Source organism: Pleurodeles waltl, chromosome 5 (genome assembly GCF_031143425.1).
Source record: "Pleurodeles waltl isolate 20211129_DDA chromosome 5, aPleWal1.hap1.20221129, whole genome shotgun sequence".
NCBI lineage: Eukaryota > Metazoa > Chordata > Amphibia > Caudata > Salamandridae > Pleurodeles > Pleurodeles waltl.
The window spans coordinates 873,248,462-873,266,061 of NC_090444.1; the positions used below are offsets into that span (position 1 = coordinate 873,248,462).

At 48.6% G+C, this 17,600-nt stretch overlaps 1 long non-coding RNA gene across 1 annotated transcript in view; it reads left to right on the forward strand.

The window, feature by feature from the left end:
• The first annotated feature begins 3,228 nt into the window (after positions 1–3,228).
• The window catches only part of LOC138297328 (uncharacterized), a 67,299-nt gene continuing 52,927 nt past the window's right edge, over positions 3,229–17,600 (forward strand). The window contains exon 1 of the long non-coding RNA XR_011204029.1: positions 3,229–3,292. This is a non-coding gene — a long non-coding RNA (uncharacterized lncRNA). The remainder of the gene's footprint in view (positions 3,293–17,600) is intronic.

Here is a 17,600-nt window from a genome sequence, read left to right on the forward strand (position 1 = left end):
CTCACACAAACACCATCCAGATGCAGACACACCAACATCCACTATTTCCACTGTCTCCCCCTACTCCTCCACCTTCCACCCAGTTACGTCCACACTCACACTTGCATGTGCTACATCATCATCAACTACCAACATCACCACCACACCAAGCAGAACACACACCTCACTGGCAGACACCCCCACAACAGCCATGCACATGTCCCCTGTGTCCTCTTCCACTGTGTCTGTCCCCCCTCCTAAGGTACACAAAGGCAAGTACTCAGACACCCAACAGCCATCCACCTCACAACAGCATACAGCCCATGCACCTGCACCAAAAAGCAGTAGACACCTCCAACAACCAGTAGCCTCTTCCTCCACTCCCATTCCTTCTCCCTTTTCCCGCTCCAATTTCCCTAAAAAACTGTTCCTATCCACCATAGACCTCTTCTCTACCCCTCCCCCGTCCTGCACGTATGGACAGGGTAGGAAGAACCCAGCCAAGCACCTCACCCACCCAGTCTACGGGCCCAGTCATCACCACAGACACTCGTGGTGGAAAAGGATCCAGGCCACATGTCCTGAAGGTGAAGGAGCCTGCACCAGGCAGCCTCAAGGGAAAGGAGCCTGCCCCAGCTGTTATGCAAGAAAGAATACGACTTTCTAAATCAAAAACAATCACGCATTCCCCTTCTCTACATTCTCCCGAAGATACATCAAGATGCCTCTAATCCTCCGGGGAGACCAATTATTGCGTCCTGTGGTTCCTTACTGGAACCTTTGGCCCAATATGTGGATTTCTTTCTCAAACCATTAATGTACAATACAAAAGCATATGTGCGGGACTCTATGCATATGACTAATAAACTTGAAGGTAATCCCTTCAATGAAAGAACACAATTGTTAGTGACTTTAAACATAGAGGCACTTTACACTAATATTCCACAAAATGAGGCATTACAAATAATGAATGTATATTTAGATCAAAGACCTCTTTCTCACAAGGTCCCCTCTTCATTTCTGCTTGCTCTAGCCACGCTGTGTTTAAAAAACAATGTCTTTTCATTTGATAATGAGATGTACCTGCAAGTTAAGGGTGTAGCGATGGGGTGCAATTTTGCCCCAGAAATTGCGAATCTCGTGATGTCATTTTTTGAAGACAAATTGATTTTTGACCTAAATAATCCCTTCCATAACCATATCAAAACATGGCTAAGATACATTGATGACATCTTTGTGATCTGGGAAGGTGACCAGGAGGCCCTTTCCTTGTTTCATGATTGGATTAACCATTTAACACCTGATCTTAAGTTTACGTTGTCTTCTGATTCTAAACAAATCAATTTCCTGGATCTATGGATCCAATCCTTTGAAGATCATATTTTGGTGAGCTTATACAAAAAACCTACCGATAGAAACACCTTACTTAATTTTTCAAGTAATGACCCTCCTTCTCTTAAGGAGAATTCACCCTATGGCCAATTTCTTCGAATTCACCGTAACTGTACCACTAAAGAAGATTATTTTCAAAACACAAAAGCTCTGATTTCTAGATTGTTGAACAGGGGCTACCCAAAGAAAATTGTTAAGGGTGCATGCAAATGAGCATGGTATACTCCACGGGAACACCTGTTAGTACCCAAGTTAAAAAATAGGGTGTGCCCTTTGACCTGCGTACTAACATATAACCCTAAAGCGAATCGGGTTAGAGCCATTATTGAAAAAAAATTGGAAGTTGCTCCTCCCTTTATGCTTAGATAAACCCCTCTTCGCTTTTAAAAGAGGCCGTAACATCTATCATTCCTTAGTACATGCTCCATTCACTTCGAACAGTAAGAAGAAAATTGATCTGAGAAGTATGCTATCCCTACCTCCTATCATTGGCCATTTCCCATGCATGAACTGCCTGGCTTGCCAGTCACAAACAGTTAGGAGCACACCTGCCTAACATCCCAGCAAATAATCAGCCCCATTGCATCATGATAAATGTAGTTTCCTCAAAAAACGAACTCAGTTACTTTTAAATATTTCACCTCTAAATAGGTGCAGCCTTTGCTGTGCATCTCTGGACACATGTGTTTCTGGGTTAATCCCTTCTTCAGCAGAGAACAAATTTGCGGGGTGCTGGAAATGCTGCCATTAATCATCCGGTTTCAATACCTCTTCACTGGCATGCCGGTGCCTGCTCCAGAGCTCGTCAGCCCAGTGGCTCAAGGGAGCCTTTTTAAAGTCACAAACAGTTAGGAGCACACCTGCCTAACATCTGGCTTGCCAATATACAGAAAAAAGTATACGGGTGCAGTTGAATGGTAAAATACACCACCAACGTTGCTTTTCAAACTGCAATACACGGCATGTGATATATTGCATCACATGTCCGTGTTCACTTACCTATATTGGCCAGACGACACAACCGGCTAAAACACGTATACTTCAACACATGTCCAGGATCAGATGTACAGTACGGGGTGCCCCTTTGGTTGACCACTACATTGAACAGGTCCATCGTCCAGATGACATCAAATGGTCTATCTTATATGTAGTGGACAAAACAAAAACAGATATCCTACTAGCTTCCGCTTTGGATAAAATGGAAGCTCGTCTGATAGAAAGATTTGGGACGGCCAGACGGGGGCTAAATGATTTATCTGAGATGTGGGCCTTAATTAAATCTTAATTAAACTGTTCCATAGTGGTTCTAACTTTACACTCCGTGTGATGTGGAATATGTTGGACAGAATCAGTCCCAGAGTTGTATACTAAGTTTGTTTAATGTCACTGTTAATGTTATATGTTGTTGTTTTTAGTGCATATAGGACAATTACGAATGTTTCTAAAATAATACATTTTGTGAAGATTGAGATAGGCTCTATCAATAATTGTGGCAGAGGTCCCATTTATGATTTTGTATCCATTATAAGTCCTCGAATTATGTAATGTTTGTGCAGTTTGTTTATTGATTACTTATTTTTTGGTGTCTGTATTATATTTGTAATCGTTTTTATTGTCAAAACATGATAATATGTATTGTAATTGAAATGCCTTTCATTAACATGGTAGTAATCTAAGTATGTCAAGCATTCTGTTCTTTTAGCATGTTTTGAGTTATTTTTCTTGCACACTTCAAAATGGCCCCCACAGTCTTGATGTAGCATGAGTAACACGTTAAGTCTCCTTTTTTATGTTGATTGAGGACGCATAGCTAAGGTGACGGCCTGAGGTGCAGCTTATTTAAATGCACGCCGTTCTAGCGTGTCTCACGGCGAAGCTCTCATTTCTGTTTACAGACGGCTGGCAACTTCTTGATAATAAGGTAGGCGCCGCCTGTTTTGACGCGCTCGCGGTTGACAGGCTCTTGTGATTTCTTCAAGCCTGTTTCATTAAGCTCATGTTACTTTATTTCACACAGCATGAGTCCGGCTACATTCTCCTTTAAATTACTGCTTGTGCTTCTAATGAATTCGCTAAGGTTAGTCCCTTGAGTTACGCATCTCTCCGTTTTCCTTTTCCTTTACATTTAAGCATGATGATTATTGTTTTGATTAATTTTTGGAGGGCTATATGTTCTCTTTGTTTCTTCAGTATTATTATTTTGTTCACAAGTTTTTTAGTCCTGTGTGGTATACCTCTTGGATTGATTCTTCCTTTTTAATTAACAAAATGGACTTTAGATGGGGTTTAGCCTGATTCTTTGTACATATAGGGGGTCATTCTGACCCCCGCCGGCGGCGGATGCCGCCGGCCTGGCGGGAACCGCCAGAAGACCGTACCACGGTCAAAAGACCGCGGCGGTCATTCTGAGTTTCCCGCTGGGCTGGCGGGCGACCGCCAGAAGGCCGTCCGCCCGCCCAGTGGGAAACCCCCTTCCACGAGGATGCCGGCTCCGAATGGAGCCGGCGGAGTGGAAGGGGTGCGACGGGTGCAGTTGCACCCGTCGCGATTTTCAGTGTCTGCCACGCAGACACTGAAAATCTATGTGGGGCCCTGTTGGGGGGCCCCTGCAGTGCCCATGCCAGTGGCATGGGCACTGCAGGGGCCCCCAGGGTCCCCACGACACCCGTTCCCGCCAGCCAGGTTCTGGCGGTGAAAACCGCCAGAACCAGGCTGGCGGGAAGGGGGTCGGAATCCCCATGGCGGCGCTGCTTGCAGCACCGCCGTGGAGGATTCCCTGGGGCAGCGGGAAGCCGGCGGGAAACCGGCGGCTTCCCTTTTCTGACCGCGGCTTTACCGCCACGGTCAGAATGCCCCCGGAAGCACCGCCAGCCTGTTGGCGGTGCTTCCGCGGTCGTTGGCCCTGGCGGTCAGAATGACCCCCATAATCTTTTTTGTTTTTTGGTTTCACTTTTTAATATATATATTTTTCGTTATGTGCACACATGAAGTGTTGTTGGTAAACAGGTGGGGTTTCCTCCCACACCTGGTGGTACCTTTGGTTGTTATGATTATAAGTCTTGGTAGGTAATTTTCTGTGTTGTATATATAGGCACTGTCTTCATTGGCCTGAGGAGGCCGTAGTTGATAAGGCCGAAACGCGTCGACTATATCGTATTAAGGAGTGACTGTTGGAATTCCTGAAACATTTGGATTGAATAATTTGGGGAGTGGATCGGACTTCTATATAAGTGATTGATTTCCCTCACTGGAACAGGATACTTTCCTCCCACAACTGTCACTACCTGGATTAATGACTGCTTGCAACCTGATGGTTAAGCAGCTTTTATTTTATGTCTCACTGTGCTTATCTGGAATGTTAGGGTTGTTTTGGATTTGTATATAGTTTGATTGTGCATTATTTTTCTAGGTGTACAGGCGATTTTTGACACTATGATTGAATTGATTTATTTGTAATAAAGAAATTACTACTCAGTAAAAAACTGAGTTTTTTGCTTAGATACTTGGTATAGATTTATCCCTGTTGGATATTTTGATTTTTTTGTATTGTTATTGTCCCTAATCCAGTGGGGTTACAGGGACCTCCCCTTTCGCTGCCAGAAAGAGCAAGTATCCTGCCCCAGCAGGCAAGAAGGGAAAAGAGACTGTCCCAGCTGCCAGAAAGAGCAAAGAGCTTGCCCCAGCAGGAAAGAAGGGAAAGGAGCCTGCCCCAGCTGCCAGGAAGAACAAGAAGCCTGCACCAGTTGTCAAGAAGGGAAAGGAGCCTGCCACAGCTGCCAGAAAGAGCAAGGAGCCTGAACCAGCAGGCAGGAAGACCAAGGGGCCTGGGCAGGAACTGTGACAGAGCCCCCACCACCAACCATGGTTATGCAGCCATCTGAGGTTGCAGGTGATGGGCAGGAGCCTCCCCCCCCCAGCAGCACCACGATCTCCACTGAGCAGCCGTCCGAGGTTGCAGGAGATAGGCAGGAGCCTCCCCCCATCCGCAGCACCACCACCTCCACTGAGCAGCCGTCACAGGTTGCAGGGGATGAACAGGAACCTCCTCCCCAGCAGCACCACCACCTCCACTGAGCAGCCATCCGAGGTTGCAGGAGATGGGCAGGAGCTTCCCTCCCCAGCAGCACCACCACCTCCTCTGAGCAGCCGTCCGAGGTTGCTGGGGATGGGCAGGAGCCTCCCCCCATTAGCAGCACCACCACCACTGAGCAGCCGTCACTGCCGGCAGACGGTATGTAATCCTGCCTCCATGGGCTGCTGTCTGGCCTGCCCCTGCAAATCCTGTGGGTATGGCACCCACCTGAGAGACTGTGACCTTGCACTCCCCAGGATCAAGAGCACAGGGCTCGATTCCCTCTCCAGAACCAGTGGGTAAGACACCCACATGCCCAACACTCCCCAGGATGAAGAGCACAGGGCACATGGCCCCCTCCAGAACAAGTGGGTAAGACACCCACATACCAACACTCCCCAGGATCAAGAGCACAGGACACGATGCCCCCTCTAGAACCAGTGGGTAAAACACCCACATGGACAACACTCCCCAGGATCAAGAGCACAGGGCACAGTGCTCCCTCCAGAGCAAGTGGGCAAATCACCCACTCGAGAGACTGTGGCCTTGCACTCCCAGGACCAAGCACAGGGCATGTTGCCCCCTCCAGAACCAGTGGGGTATTCACCCACTCGAGAGACTGTGGCCTTGCTCTCCTCGGGACCAAGCACAGGACACGTTGCCCCCTCCAGAGCAAGTGGGCAAGTCACCCACTTGAGAGAATGTAACCTTGCACTCCCCAGGACCCGGCACAGGTCATGTTGCCGCCTCCAGGAACCAGTAGTCTTGTTCCATCTCCTGGCTGAGGTGCCCCCATCCCCCTGAGGCGCCTGCCTATTTACCAACTGATGGCCCTGCAGTGTTCTCTCTGTGTTAATGCAGGTGACATGTGTGGCCTTGGACTTTGGCCTGTGGCCTATGAACATTGTAGACTGGGCTGTGTCCCTTTTTATGTACATATGTATATATCTATTATCTTGCCTATCCTATTTTTCATGCTGTGTTGATCTCCTTACATTCACTTTTTAAAATCGTTTTGTCCTTGCATTATTCATCCGAGTTACGGGGTCAAATTGTTTTTGTAATGCAGCTGATTGTGTGTGTGGTGTTGGGGGTGTGTGTGTGGTACCTGTATGTGTCACTCTCTTTTTCCCACCCCCCGCCTTGTGTGCTAGGTGGCTGTACTCACCGTTGTCGTCTTCGCCGGCGTTGGTGTTCGTGGTGGAGCAGAATGTAAAAGATCATGGGGAAGACATGCAGTTCCGGCTCCATGGCAGCAGCGTTGTTCCCTGTGTTGCCAATGGTGAGCCCTTTCCCTTTTGAGCACTGTTTCCGTCAGGCTTTTCATGTCATTGGTACCGCCACGGAAAAGGTGGCGGTTTGCAGGGTCATAATATGGTGGCCAGAACTTTGACTTCCGCCTGGCTGCAGAAGGCTACTGGCGTGGTGGCTGTTGTTTCCGCCGTAGCAGTCGGTGTGGTACATTGGCTGTCTTTCGGAGATCTTTCTGCCATGGTCATAATTTGGCGGTGGTTACTGCCAGCCTATTGGCGGTATTACCGCCACTTTATCACCGACCATCAGGGTTGTAATGAGGGCCATAATGTCTTAACCTATTTTATGCAGTCTGCATGCAACTCTTTGAAAACAGTTCGCAACAGTCACTGTTCTATATTAAAGTTGTATCTTATGAATTGCAGCAACAAAAAATTCTCTGTGACAAAAAGCAATAATCCACTCAGCTATCCCAATAAAATACAGATCTGTGATCTGCACAGTACGCATTAGTTGCAGCAGGCATATTAATCCTCTGTTCAACTTTATGGCGACTAGACCAATGCAGGAGAAATCCTTTCACCAAACAGATGAATTCTGCTACCAGTGAACTGGATCTGTTTTCCTGCTCCAGTCTGCTGGGAGTGGACTTACAGTATGCTTTCTTGGTAAGAGCTGTCAAAGCTCCTGTCAAGTGAAAGCAAATTGCTATCTTCTGAGGGTGGGCACCTTGGGAGATAGGAAGCCAACCCTAGGGAGTGGTGGACCCAGGGCCATTAGTGGTTCCAGGAAGGGGCCCCTCCTTTAGTTTGCACATGGCCAGCCTTGGAGAGGTGATGGTGCCTAGGGCTGAAAATGCCCTGGGAGGGGGGGCTCTGTGGCCTCTGCCCGTTTCTTTTGGGATTGATGGTCTTGGGGAGGTGGTGGTTTGCAAGGCCCGAAAGGGCCAAAGAGGGGGTCCAGGCAGCCCCCATCCTATATGCTGTAAAAGTAGGGGGAGGTGGTGGTTCCCAGAGTTCTCTAGAGCTTGGGGAGGGGGCCCACATGGCTCCCCTCCTATATATTTTGAATGCCATAGGGAGGTTTTTTATTTTTATTTGGCCGCAGATTCACAGATCCTCTGTGATTTCACAACAAAATTGAAAAATAATGTTTTTAGCTTCTGGGAGGGTCCCAGCACAATATTTCTACCCTCCACCCTCCTCTTTATTTTTATGCTTTATTTTGGGAGTCCCAAAATGTCTGCCAACACTTCCTGGATGAAGTGTTGGCAGCCAATCACATCTCAGAATATGGCCTGTCGGATCCATGTAGGATCCACATCTCTGGATATCTATATTTCTTTTTCTTTTAATATCAACAAAACTACTGAACAGATTAACACCAAATTATAAAAAGCACATTTTCTGAACCAAAATCTAGCTTTCTGCTAAATTTGTTATAATTCCATCTAGTGGTTTGGACTGTAGTTGTATCTAAAATCCCTATGGGAAATTGCATGGGGAAAACGCATTTTGGAAACCCCATTTTTCTCTGACTTTGCTTGACAAATCACCTCAAAACTGTCAAGACAGCAGCAGAAGTGAGTGGCAGACTATTTTTTAAAGTTTTGTGAAGATTTATCAAACTTGCCAAAGTTATTGGCAAAACAAAAAACATTTTTCCTATGGAAACTAGGTCCTAGCTTTAATTACCTACTAATGACGGCCCCCCACTGAGGGGGGAAGAAGACTCAGAACTGATTCTGCGTCTCCCTCTGCTTTTTAAAAAGGAATCCTCCGGTGCTGGCACCGGAGGTTTCTTTTAGTCCCTCCCGGGTGACTGCCAATGGCCGACAGACACACTTAAGGGGTTAAAATATGTATGTTTGTTTGTGTGTGTATATATATATATATATACATATATATATATATATACATGTGTTTGTATATATATGTGTATATTTATGTATTTATATGTGTTTATATGCATTTATCTGTATGTGTATGTGTGTGTGTGTGTGTATATATATATATACACGCACATATATATACAAATATATAAATATACATAGATACTTCTCTCTTTCTTTCTCTCTCTCTCTCTCTATATATATATATATATATATATATATATATATATATATATATATATATATATATATATATATATATATATGAATTAGATTCTACAGGGTTGCCTTGTGATGGAAAGGGCAGACCCCCTGACAATGTCACTACTTTTTTTTTCCAGCTCAAGCCAAACCGCCAATGTACCACTCTGTCTGCCACGGCTGTAACAGCCGCCGGGCTGGAGACTTCGGTCTCCAGCCAGGTGGCCCTCACAGTGCCACCCGCTAGATTATGACCCCGCCTATAGCCATGGTTTTCGTGGCAATCTTACCGCCACAAAAAACATGATGGTAGACATTATTAGTGCCAGGAAATTCCTCCCTTACACTGATAGGGGCCTTGAGCCACCCCCCTCCCCTCCCCCTCCTGACCCCCCAACATACACGCATCAACATACACAACACACAATAGGCATGTCCCCACAAAAGCACCGCCGATTTACAGCTGAGGAGTTGCGGGTGATGGTAGAGGAAATCATCCGGGTAGAGCCACAGCTGTTTGGTACACAGGTCCAGCAGATCTCTATTGCCAGGAAGATGGAGCTATGGCGGAGGATTGTGGACAGGGTGAACTCTGTGGGACAATATCCACGCACCAGAAACAACATACGAAAGCGGTGGAACGACCTACGGGGGGAGGTGCGTTCCACTGCATCAAGGCACCAGGTCGCCATCATGAGGTCTGGCGGTAGACCTCCACCTCTTCCACCACAAATGACAACATGGGAGGAGCAAGTCATGGCAATCTGGCATCACTGGAGTCACTGGTGGGCTGGACATGGGTAAATCACCATTACTTACCTACCACCACTGATACCTGCATGGCATGTCACCCCCTCACCCTGACTCCCTTCACCCCACTCCATCCCATACAGTACACCGCCCCAATGACCACAGGTAAATCTGTACCCCTGCATGACCTACCCACTGCAGGCACACCCTTCCCAGCACTACATTCACACCCACCAGTATTGCATGGACAGCATGTAGTACTACCAATCCCACAATCCAGCACCATACACCACCAAAGATGGGAGGACAACACCAAACCCATAAGGAAAGGTAGAAATGCGGAAACTGTGACAGACAATGACCTTAACAAATCACTTACATCCCCACAGGTGCCCCAGCCAGTGTCAGCGGTGAGCAGGTGCCACAGCAACCCAGTCCCCCACCAGAAGAGGCCACCAGTGATGACAACAACTCTGGATGTCTCGAACTGGATGAACTCCTTGGCCCATCTGGGACCACAGGTCAGTCGGCTTCAACATCCCACAGTCAGTCCACCACAGGGCACCCCCCTCGGACTCAAACACCACAGCACCCACCCAACTTCCCCAATCCCCTGTCCCCAGGACATGTCGATCAATAGTGTGCCCACCTGTACAGAGACCCAAATCGACACTACACAGGCAAGACGAAGAAGGTCGTGGTGTAAGTGGGAGAGGGCACACCAATCAGGGGTCACAGGCACAGGGGCCCAGGGACAGTGGCAGGTCCGCTGTGCACCGGGGGCAGGCCCAGGGAACCGACTGCCGTGGAGGCACTCACACATGTCCTGGCGGCATTATCAAAGATCCCAGAACAGGATGGGCCAGGTCATCACCATCAGGCAGGAGAAACAGCGGCTGCAGGGGGTACACCACCAGGCGGTCATGCAACAGTTGCAGGGCCTAAATGCCAACGTGGCCTCCATTGTAGGGGTGCTGGGTGACATGGCCAACACCATGCGGGAAAAAAGAGCACACCAGCTGCCCACTAGCCACTCCACTCAGCATCCATCAACATCTGCTGCAGCTATTGGACAGGAGGATTTGCCACAGGACCCACAGGCCACCTGCACTTCTTCCTCTGCAGCAAAAGAACCACTCTGCAACGGTCCCTGCGACCCAGATAGACACCAGAGACTGTTGCCAAGACCAAGACCACCGCCAGGAAATGAGCCCCTCCAGAATGTCCCCCTTGTGTGCCACTGAGTCATCTTGTTCACTTTGGACTGCCATTACTCCTCATCCTATGGCCCATGGACGTTGTACCTGTGTTCCGGACCACCTGGACCACCACACTCTGGTTTACCTCAACCATCACCCCACTCTATTGCACTATCCCTTCATTATTGTCATTTCAATAAACACCCTTGAACACAACTGGAGTAATAGGTCTTTATCAGACAATGTTCAATGTAATTGGCTGTATCATCCTGTGCAAATGTCCTGTAAAATATGATTCCATCAAACAAATGTTGTAAAGCAGTCTGTAGCCATCACATCAGTACACTTTTGTTACCACACCAACATCTAAAAAGAGGGAAGGCATAAGTGACATTCAATAGAAAGTGTAATGCAGTGATTGGCACAACACAGCTGGCACACAGCACTCAATAGAAATGGAGAAATCAACAGATCTGCAGTCTTACCTGAGTGTCATTGGAAGTACTTCTGTAAGAAATGTGTCCTGTTGTCCACATCCTCCTCCTCGTCACTCTCCTCAGTGTCTACTGCTGCCACAGGTGCATTGTCACACCCCTTCTTCTGCAGGTAGGGCACATGGCGTCTGGGGGCCAAATTGTGCAACATGCAGCATGCCACCACAATCTGGCAGACCTTCTTAGGGGCGTAGCATTGGGACCCACCTGTCAAATGGAGGCACCTGAACCTGGCTTTCAGTAGGCCAAATGTGCGTTCTACAACCCTTCTGGTATGTCCATGTCCCTCATTGTGCCGATTTTCAACCCCTGTTCTTGGATTCCTGAAAGGGTTCAACAACCAGGACAGGTTTGGGAAGCTGGAATCATCTAGAAGTAGTGAGGGATACACATTACCCATTTACATTGGCATGGAGTACATCTCCAGTTGCCATACACTGACACACATTGTGTTAAGACTCATGCTCACCTACAAGCCACACTCATTGCCTCTGTAGTTGTGCTAATACCTGTGGGATGCTGCTTTTCCTCAAGACATAGGCATCATGCACAGATCCAGTATTCTTGGCAGTGATGTGGGAGATGTACTGATCTGCAAGGCACACCATCTGGACACTAATTGAGTGGAAACTCTTCCTATTCCTTTATACCTGCTCATTTGTCCTGGGAGGAACCAAGGCAATATAGGTCCCGTCAATGGCCCCAATCACATTTGGTATGTGTCCCATGGTGTAGAATCCAGCCTTCACAGTGGGCAAATATTCACTCTGGGGGAATGCAATGTAGCTGCTCATGTGTTTGAGCAAGGCAGCGAAAATCCTTCCAAGCAATATCAAAAACGTTGGCTGTAACATTCCTGCAGCCAAGCCCACTGTCACTTGGAATGAACCACTTGCCAGAAAGTGGAGCACTGTGAGTACCTGTACTACAGAGGTAATAGCTGTAGTGCTACGGACAGCAGGCATTAGGTCAGGCTCCAATTGTGCACACAGCTCGGCAATGGTGGCCCTGTCCAGATGATAGGTGAGTATGATGTGCCAGTCCTCTAGTGTAGCCAAGTCCACAAGGGGTCTGTACACAGGTGCTTGCCTCCTCATCCTCATCCTCCGCAGTGGTTGGTATCTAAGGGAGCCAAAAGGAAATTGGGTGTGGCTACAGGACCTATGGACACACAAAATCATAGTACACAGAGCATGTATGTATGTAGGTGACTGGAAGTGTCTAGGTGTGAACAGTCGATACAAATGAAGCACATATTTATTCCCGAGATGAGCACTAGCAGTAGGGAATGGCAACCGTCTGTCCTGTATGCAGGGACAGGTGGAAGTGACCTCACTCCGCCAGGTTTAGGCATCATGGCGGAAGGCAGTCTGCACCACCGTGCTAATCCTCATTAGCTAACATGGGGCTCTACGGAGTACAGGAACCAATGATTATCAACGTCGGCGGTGACGGTGCTCACCGCCTCAGACGTGACTGCCATTTTCTTTTTACCACTTCACTTGATTCCTGACTCTCCACTGTACTACATCTCCACTGCATGGGCTGCTGTGACCTGTGTCTGGAATCTGCGATGGCCCATGCTACAGGGGAAAGCGCCCCAAGCTTCTCATCTGAGGAGTTGGAGAAGCTTGTGGATGGGATCCAACCCCTGTATGGGCAGTTGTATGGGCCTCCAGACCAACAGGTGAGTACATCATGGGTACGTTGGATGTGACATAGCTGCATGTAGATATATGTGTGCTAACAGTGTGTCATTTGGGAGGGTTGGACTGCATGCAGTGTGTATGCAGAGGTATAGGTCATGGATGTGCTTGATGAGGGGAAAATGCAGTATGTGAGCCATTTGTGTGGCAGACTGGATTGTTTAGTTCGTGGTGTCCTTCTGTCTGTGTCTCCTCTGCAGGTCAGCCCCCATCAAAAGAAAGGGTTGTGGTGTGCCATCGCCAAGGACGTGCGCACCATGAGGGTCCATAGCCGGCAGAGTACCCACTGCAGGAAATGGTGGGAGGACCTGAGACGCTGGGCCCAGAAGACCGCGGAGGCCCAGCTGAGAACATTCTCCCAACGAGGGAGGGTAGCACATCTGAGCCTGACCCACATAATAGCCTGCATACTGGTGGTGACCAATCCTGAGTTTGATGGGTGCTTGAGGGCAGCACAGCAGCCACAAGGTGGTGAGTACAGACTGTGTGGTATTTTGTATATGTTGCCTGCCATGTGGTTTGGGCGCAAGGTTCTAGCCAGTGGATGCCCCAAAATACTGGTTTAGCTATTCCTCTGTGGTCCTTCTTAGCTATGTAGAGTGGGATGCATTTGTGGTATTGGTAAGTAGCTAGCATACCATGGCAGACAGGGCTTAGTTAGTCCCAGTAGTTGTGCAGTTGGTAGTGTATGGATTCCTTACTGCTGTCATACCTATGCAATGGTTTGTCATTGTGGTCCATACTGCGCAATGTAAGTCCCAGGGAGTGATTGTGATGTGTATGCCATATGTGCTGTTGGTGCTTTTATTGACCCTGTGCTGCCTTTCTCTCCCCACTCCTTTTGTCATCATGTCCATGTGGCATTAGCATCATCTGGCAAAGGAGCAGGGACACCGGTAAGTGGGGGAGCTGCAGCCTACGGGACCCTGGAGGCAGAGAGCACAGATACCGAGGAGACCAGTGGGTTGGAGGGCCGGGGGAGCACCACTGGGGAGACAGGAGAAACCACTACAGACTCTGATTCCTCCTCCAATGGAAGCTCCCTGATGGTGGCAAACCCCTCTGAGACCACCCCAGCTACTTCATCTTCTGCCACCCTGCATTCCAGCCCCGCCATTCCTAGTAGCCCTCCACCCAGTTGCCCATGCCTGCTCACCCAGGAGGGTGGGCATCTCCTTCGCCCCAGGCACCGCAGACCATGTCCCAGTCAGCCCTGCTGCCTTCAGTGAGGAGGCTATTGACCTCCTGAGATCCATCTCCGTAGAGCAGTAAACCATTGTGAATGCCATCGAGGGGCTGGTATCCCAGATACAGCAATGCAGTGCCTTCCTGGAGGGCATTCATGGTGGCTTGGTTGCCCTACAGAGATCGTTTCAGGCTCTGGCCTCCTCATCAGTGTCCCTGTTTCTTCAGGCTCTGGCCTCCTCATCAGTGTCCCTGTTTCTTCTGTTCCCCCTCCAACTACCTGTTTCCCGTCCCATAGCCCCCTCCACCAACCCATCCCACGCACATAATCTGACAAGCATGCGCACAAAACAACAGACAGGACTTGCACAAACACAGGAACCAAACTTCACTACACAAGCACACACAGAGCCAGCAACCAGATGCACACACAACAGCCACTGCTTCCACTGTCTTCCCTTCCTCCTCCTCCCTCACAGTCAGATCAGCACTCAAACCTGCATGCGATGCATCATCAGTCCCAGATCCTGCCAACTGTACAGCCTTGCCTACAGTCACAACAAAAGTAGACATGCAGACAAGCACCCCACATACCACATGTGCAGTCACCACCACCACCTCATGCAGCACACCGACCTCACTTGCAGACACCATCACAACATACATACACACGTCCTGTTTGTCCTCTCCCATCCTGTCTGCCCCTTCTCCAAAGACACATAAACGCTCCCACTCAGACACCCAACAGCCATCCACCTCACACACGCACAATGTCCATGAACCTGCACCCAAGTCCAGCACTCCTCCTCCTCCTACAACCACTCCCTCTATCTCCACTCCCATTCCTCCTCCCACACCCTGCCCCATTGGTCCTAAGAAACCTTTCCTTTCCCGCCTTGACCTCTTCCCCCTGTCCTGCCTGTAAGAGAAAGGTCCAACCCCCCCCAGCCCAGTACCTCCAGCTCCCAGTCGACTCCTGTTCCCCCCCCCCCAAGAGTACTCCTGCCACTAAGGGGAAAAAGAGTGGCACTCCGTCCCCCGTCCCAAGGCCACTCCTATGCCCCCAAAACAGAAGGGCAAGGATCCGCCTCCTCCCAAACCCTAGCCCAAGGACCCCCCTCCCCAAGAAGAAACCCCACATCACCCTAACCCCATCTGCCCCCTGAGGTGCCTGCCTACCACCTCCATGATGCCCCTGCCCAATGGAGTGACTTGGCTGTCAGGAGTCAAGTAGGGCCTTCAACGTTGCCCTGTGTCCATTTGATGATTTTGGACTGGCCAATGGTCCTTGCTGTACATTTGTACAACTGTAAATATATATTCATTTGAATTTGAGCTCGTTTTCCAACATGATTATAGTGGGTGGACCAGAGATATGTGTCCTAGCATTCTTTGCCCCTGGGTTTTGATGCTGTCTATTTACTAAACATAGTTGTTCTGGGTGTGTGATTTGTGTGTTTGCTGTGTGTTGTGCGTGTGTGTGTGTCACTCTCCCCTCCCTCCCTTGTGTGGTAGGCGGCTGTACTCACCATCACCGTCTTCGTCGGCGTTGGTGCTCCTAGACTGCCATTGTATAGTACAGCATCTGGAAGACTTCCAGTTCGGGCTACATGGCGGCCGCGGACTCCTCTGTGTCCCTAAACGTGAGTGTCTCCTTTTATATGATGTGTTTCCGCCAGGCTTTGGGTGGCGGTGATCCCGCCCTGGAAATCCTGCTGGTCTATGTCATAATATGGTGGGCGGGTTGTTGACTATAGCCTGCCTGAAGATGGCTTCCGCCATGCTCAGTGGACGGACTGCACTGACGGTTCAGGTGGTACATGGCTGTCTATGGGAGGGATCACTGCCATGGTCATAAGTTGGTGGCTTTCATCACCGGTCTGGCAACGGTACTACTACCATCGCTGGCATTGTGGTCAGCTGACCGCCAATGTCATAATGAGGGCCAATGCTTGAACATGTCTTGCACTACTATCAACTGTCAAAGAAACTGTTGGTCATATAATTGTTGGTGATTATCCTACATTTTTACTAAATCAAGCACAAGTAGTCCTGAACATGTAAACTCTTGCGGGTGCTATTTGACTGTCTAAATCTTAAACCAGGGCATCAAAAACAAAGTGATGGATGGAACGCCTTAAATTAATCTCAGTCAATGGCAATTACTCAGTCCGCATCTCAATCCATTGTCCAGTTGCTGAGATTAATTTCAGCATTCCATCCATCACTCTTTTGTGCACTTCAGTGTGATGCCATAAGTGGGAGAGTATGCCCAGATGTAGGTCCCCTGCTCATTGTGCCACTGGAACCAAGCCATACCCAGCTGATGTGCCCTATTCAAGGTGACTTATGAGTTACTTATGTGTAGTGAAAATGGCTGTGAAATAATGTGTGCACTATTTCACGCAGGCTGCAGTGTCATTCCTGTGAAAGGATTTGTCTGGGCTCCTTATGGGTGGCAAAAGAAATGCTGCAGCCCATATGGTTCTCCTGGAACCCCAATGCCCTGGGTACCTAGGTACCATATACTAGGTACTTATAAGGGGGGGGTCCAGTGTGCCAATTGAAATTGGTAAACAGAGTCACTAGCCTACGGTGACAAATTTAAAAGCAGAGAGAGCATAAGCACTGAGATTCTAATTAGCAGAGCCTCAGTGACACAGTCCAGTACTATACAGACACACACATTAGGCCATAAACTATGAGCACTGGGGTCCTGACCATCAGTATCCCAGTGAGACAGGCAAAAACATACTGACATACAGGTAAAAATGGGGGTAACATGCCAAGAAAGATGGCACTTTCCTACACCCCCCCAAACATGGGACAATAAGGCTAACCTTGCCCAGGTGAGTCTTCATTGTCTAAGTGGCAATATCTGGAGAGTCCATCTGCGTTGGACTGGGTTCTCCCAGGTCTATGTTCCACTGCAGAGTCCATACCCTGTAGGGAGATGGACCACCTTAACAATTTAGGGTTTTCACCTTTCATTTGTTTAAGCCATAATAGAGGTTTGTGGTCTGTTTGAACAATGAAGTGAGTCCCAAGCAAGTAGGGTCTCAGCTTCTTCAAGGCCCAGACCACAGCAAAGGCTTCCCTCTCTATGGCAGACCAACACTTTTTTCTCTAGGGGTCAACCTCCTGATGATAAAAGCAACAGGTTGATCCTGGCCCTCTGAGTTAAGTTGTGATAGTACAGCCACTACCCCTAATTCAGAAGCATCTGTTTGGACAATTAATTTTTTGGAGTAGTTTGGGCTCTTCAAGACAGGTGCAGAGCACATTGCCTGCTTAAGCTCCTCAAAAACATTCTGACAGCTAGCTGTCCACAATACCTTTTTAGGCATTTTCTTACTGGTGAGGACATTAAGAGGGCAACAATGGAGCCATAGTTCCTAATGAACTTCCTGTAATACCCAGTGAGACCTAAGAAGGCTCTGACCTGGGTCTGTGTAGTAGGAGGAGCCCAGTCCATAA